The 5,465-nt window shown below is 32.4% G+C and overlaps 1 long non-coding RNA gene across 1 annotated transcript; it reads right to left on the bottom strand.

The window, feature by feature from the left end:
* Window positions 1–304: 304 nt before the first annotated feature.
* Window positions 305–3,790, bottom strand: LOC104224533 (uncharacterized). The gene is made up of 5 exons (XR_011405802.1): window positions 3,634–3,790; window positions 2,218–2,331; window positions 1,992–2,135; window positions 468–720; window positions 305–371 (listed from the first exon to the last, which is right to left on the bottom strand). It is a non-coding gene; the product is annotated as an uncharacterized lncRNA (long non-coding RNA).
* Between the last annotated feature and the right edge of the window lie 1,675 nt (window positions 3,791–5,465).

The following is a 5,465-nucleotide window of genomic DNA, read 5'->3' as shown; positions in this document are numbered from 1 at the left end:
AGGAGTAGGAGTAAGAATAGCAAATGATGGACCATCAAAACCAATACTATCTCTCTTCCTTTTCCAAGTATATTGGTTAACGGTTTCATCTTTGTTTTGCTCTGCAAGCAACACTACATATACACTAGTTTGCTGCAAGTTGTCAATTCTAGGACAAATTATCAAATGAAGAGACAAAAACTAAGGACATAATTTTTGAAATTTCCTAACAATATGAATTATGAATACAATATTAAGGACACAATCAATAACTGCGTTGGCCATGTTGTTTTGTTGTATTTCTTTAACAGACAATGGGGCTAACATATTTATTGTATTTTCTTTATCTTGTAATTGTTCACCATGTTCTTCGATTGCAAGTTCACAAGATTCTGCAAAATATTTACAAGAGTTAACACAATAAGTACTTGTTACTAATCTTTGATTAAAACAAACATGTATAAGATGAAAAAAAAACTTCGTCTAACCTTTTGTAACTGTCAAGATCATGCCAGTTAAATCATTATCTTGACTAACATTTTTTTTGGCTTCCAATATTGTCTGTAAGAGAGAGAGGTGTAGAGATATCATATGTTCGTTCTATACATTTGCAAACAATCTCACTTATGCTTGTTCCTTGGGTATTTACTATGTCTTGATATTATCCTCCACTTCTCTCTTTTGAAATTTCATCATCTTGATAGTCCACTCCATCTTCTTTCCTTGCAGCTTCAAAATATTCTGTAACATTTACAATTAATACTTGTTACTAATAGTTTACTAAAACTAACATTCAACATATCATGAAAATTCCATCTAACAGAGATTGGCATCATTTTGATTTCCAAATTTCTCTTTAAGTGAGAGAGGTATAGATAGATCATATATTCCTTCAACACATTTGCATACAATCTCACTTATTCTTGTTCCTAATGAATTTTCTAAATCCTGAGATTGCACTCCAGATTTATATATTATTTATGTTACACTTGTCTCTTTTGAATTTTTCTGGTCTTGACATTCCACTTCATCTTGAACTCCACTCCATCAAAATATTCTACACACATTTGTAATCACAATTTTTTTTGTATTACGCTATTGAATATAAATTTCAATGACAACAAATTCAAAAACTGTATCTAAACTTTCCCAATTTTGATGCCAATATCAGTTTCATCTTCTAGATGTGCATCTCTATAATCGCTTTCATAATGATCTTCTACATGCACATCTATATCATCACATTGATCATAAACTACATCTTGCCTAATTGGATACTAGGTTCTCTCTCTATGGTATTTTTATGAGGTTTGTCAAGAAGCTTCAATAAAGTATCAATCTTTGATCCTAGATTTTTCTTTAAATCATGTGAGATAGTATTTAAAATAAATATCAGAATGTTATCATAGAGGTACAAGCACAAAAATTAAGGACAGACAGAACCTTAACTTAGAGTTACAAGCACAGAAATTAAGGACATGTAGTCCTGAACTTAGAGTTCCAAGTTCAAAAAATAAGACATATAGTCTTGAACTTAGAGTTACGAGTTAAAAAGTTAAGGATAGGTAGTCCTAAACTTCAAGTTACAAGCTCACAAATTAAGGACACTTGGTCCTTAACTTAGAGTTACAAGCACATAAATTAAGGACAGGTAGTCCTTAACTTAAAGTTACAAGAACAGAAATTAAGGACAGGTAATCCTGAACTTCGAGTTCCAAGTTCAATAGTTAAGGACATGTAGTCTTGACTTAGAGATACAAGTTCAAATATTAAGGATAGGAAGTCCTAAACTTAGAGTTACAAGCACATAAATTAAAGATATTACTTTGATGCCATTTTGAATCCTTTTTCCTAATAAATCTATGTTTTGATGTATTCTAGTACTTTCTGCCTGCATATCCTTTTTGAACTTCTCCGATAATTTCTGAATCAAAAATCATAAAAATAAAAAAGTCTCTTAAGCAAAAATAAGCAAATAAAAAACTAATGGTATTCAAAGATAAAAAACCTACGTTAACAATTTCCTTAAGCAAGACTTCATCAAATTGTGTTGAAGGCATTGAACTTTGATCTTGAGACAGTGGCACATGCACACTAGCGGGCTCCGCATCTTCTTCAGAAGAAAGAAATGGTACCATCTAGAGCAACTGATAGAACTATTATATAAGGAAACAAAACGTAAGTATTCAGAACTAAAACACATAAACAAAAAAATAGCTAGTAATTCGATTAACTTACTTTTTCATTATGGAAGTACTATTTACATAGGGTGTCATAATGTGGAGATTTCATATCTGAATAACATAGCATCCGAGGGAATCCACATTCTCTGAAGTTCACAAATATGTTTTCCTGAAAAATTGGGAATACTTCCATAATCCAAACACAGAAGGCGAAAAGGAAGCCAAGTATAGTATAATTGTCCTTGTCTTTATCTTTCTCTTTTTCTTTCTCATTTTCATTCTCATTGTCTGAAGTATTTTGTGGGCTTCAAGAAACTTTTCAATGATTTTAGTAACTTTTCATAACAAAGAGAGCCCTAATTGAAAGAAGAGCAGAGTTCATCGTCATTTACGATTTTCATTACCCGCTCAGACACATTTTGATTCTTGTGCTTCCCCATCAACGCAGATTCAACAAAATAAATAATTGTCAACATCACCACATTGTCATGGATATCTACAAATGATGCAGTTGTACCATATGGGTGACTAGTAATAAAATGCCACAAATCGCCTAACTCGATTCTATCCTTTCCAGGGAAGTAGACTTTCGAAAGCCTAGTCTCTCTTTCACTCAAAATTTTAAAGTCCATTGAAGAAGAACATTTTAACCCAGTTATTAACTAGAACGCTTCACGTGTAAACTTCATTCATGATCAAAAACCTTGAATGTCATTGAATTCGAGTCATTGCTTACAATTTCTAAAAGCAACACACAATGAAATACCACAGAACTTCACACCTTGTAATCGGAAAAAATTTCCGAAAACACCATCCCTTAACTTTTTCCATTGCGTGTTCGACAAGAAACTTTTTATTATTTCCTTATACTGAAAATCTCCTTTCCAATAGCTCATCGAATTACGCCAATCATTAAACTCGAAAATACGATCTCCTTCCATTAGCACACTACAAAGAAGGAAATAGAACGTAAAGATTAGGACTAATTTTCTAAAATGTCCTTATTATTTAAACTAAAAAACTAAAATCCAGGATCTAAGTAGATGCATCTTTAATAGAAGAACAGTTAACTAAAATTCCTAAACACAGTTAGCTTACAGATTCCTAGGACTATTTTTCTGAAATATCCTTAGTATTTAAACTAAAAAACTAAAATCCAGGACCGAATTAGATTCATCTTTAATAGAAGCACAGTTAAATAAAATTCCAAAACATAGTTAGCTTACAAATTCTTAGGATTATTTTTCTGAAATATCCTTACATAATCAATAAATTGATTGAACCACAAACACATTTCAATACCAAAAGGTTCTTAATAACTTTCTCACAAATATTTGCTCCTTATTCCTCACCGAATTAGGTTATAATCATTATTTTGGACATTTCACACATACTTGATGACAAACGTAGCATTGATCATGATTAGAGATATACAAAAAAAAAATGCATAAAAGCAAAATTGAAAACATACCAGTTCGCTGGTTCGCTGCAGAGACGATGACAAAGGAGAAGAGATTATGCTGAACAAAGTATACGCAGAGAATTGTTGTGGGTTGGGCAGGAACAAAATCTCACAAAGAGTTGCATGCAGGAACGATATTGAGGGAGCGAAATTTTGCCTCTGAGAAATTTTGGCTCTCAACTTAAATCGAGAGAAGCGTATAAAGGAAGGGTTTGGGAATAAAAGAAATAGAAGAAAGGGTAAAAATATCTTTTCATATTAATTTTAATAGAGTAGTGGCTATTTTTGCTCAACATTAGAATTGGTGGATAAAAAATAAACACCACCGTATTTAGTGGCTACCACACGCCAATTTTACTCAAACGGCAACAAAAAATTAAAAAGTGGCTAAAAACTAGAAACCTTTCACAACTTTTACCTATCAGCCTATACGTGACTTGTGGTCGGCTTTGGAGTCAGCACTCTAAATATTTGGGGCATTTGCATCTATACTCGCTTTTTGTGTCACGTTTTAACTTGTGTCCACTTTGCAAAAAAAGAAAATTGCAAGCGTACCCGCTTTTCCGCATAACTTCAGCATACGGGGCTGAAGTAGCAAAGGCAATCATGCAAAACTTCAGCATTCTAGTAGCCGGTCCTGAAGTTCAGCTCTAGAGCTGAAGTTTTTGTTTTGTAACTGGCGAACTTCAGGTCTAGAGCTGAAGTTTTCGTTTTGTAACTGGAGAACTTCAGCTCTAGCGCTGAAGTTTTTGTCTTTGTAACTGGGGAACTTCAGCTCTAGAGTTGAAGTTTTTGTTCTATATTTGATTAACTTCAGCATGTTTTATGCTATCTGATCCAATCGTACTAAATATATTCAGAGGCCCAAACTAAATTACTGAACAAGGTGGCACACTGGTGGTCCCAAAAGAAGTCATGAGGCAGAATCATTCAAAATCAACCCAAGTAGGAGACAGTGAAATTTCAAAGAACTTTTATTGTCTCTTGATTTGGGATTTTTAATGTTATAATAATCCAGGTGGAAGTCCTCAGTATATTTTTCTTTAGCTTCATTAATCAAAGAGAGCAATGTTGAAGTCATCGTTGTAGAAGAAGAAAGAAGAAAACGAAGGAAGAGAAGGAGAAGCAGAAAGGGGACTGAAGTTGTTCAAAAAGTGGGTACAAATTAAAATTTAAAAAAAAAAAAATAGGTATAAATTAAATGGGGGCGATCAAATAGGCAGCCCATGTAATTTTTACAAATATTTTGGACTATATGTTTGCGTAGTTCCTTCAGCAAATGGTGAGTAAAAGAAATTTTCTTCCACAGAACAGTCGGCACTATCTTAAAATGAATAAAGAAAGCTTACACAGTACAAATTTTTAAAGGGACGAATTAACATTTTTAAATATTATGTTGAACCAGCCATCCTTCTCATCTTTCTCGCGTTGTCTTGACTGGCTTCATCGTTTATATAGGAAAACGAAAATTAGACACCAGCGGATCTAGGATTTCAAGAAGGCGGGTACACTGTTATAAGAGGTAAATCTATAATTTATATTTGACGAGTTCAACCTTTAAGTTCTTACCTCAAATCAATTACTATTTAGAAATTATAGATTAAAATTATTTTTTCTTACAATTTTAGTAATTTTTAATGTATATATTTATGCTCCAAATAAAAGATATTGGAATCATTGAACCACACTATATTATCCACTGCTATTACTTTTTTGTATAAAAAATTATTATGGAAAAGGGAGATCAAGGAATTCAATGTATTAAGTTTTGAGATTTTGAATGAATAAATCAAATAAAAAAAGAAAGAAAAGGAAAAAAAATACTTAATTAGAATACAAGA

The sequence above is a fragment of the Nicotiana sylvestris genome, chromosome 3 (genome assembly GCF_000393655.2).
Source record: "Nicotiana sylvestris chromosome 3, ASM39365v2, whole genome shotgun sequence".
NCBI lineage: Eukaryota > Viridiplantae > Streptophyta > Magnoliopsida > Solanales > Solanaceae > Nicotiana > Nicotiana sylvestris.
Note: the sequence above shows the minus strand (reverse complement) of the source record. Positions and strands in the feature narration are given on the sequence as shown.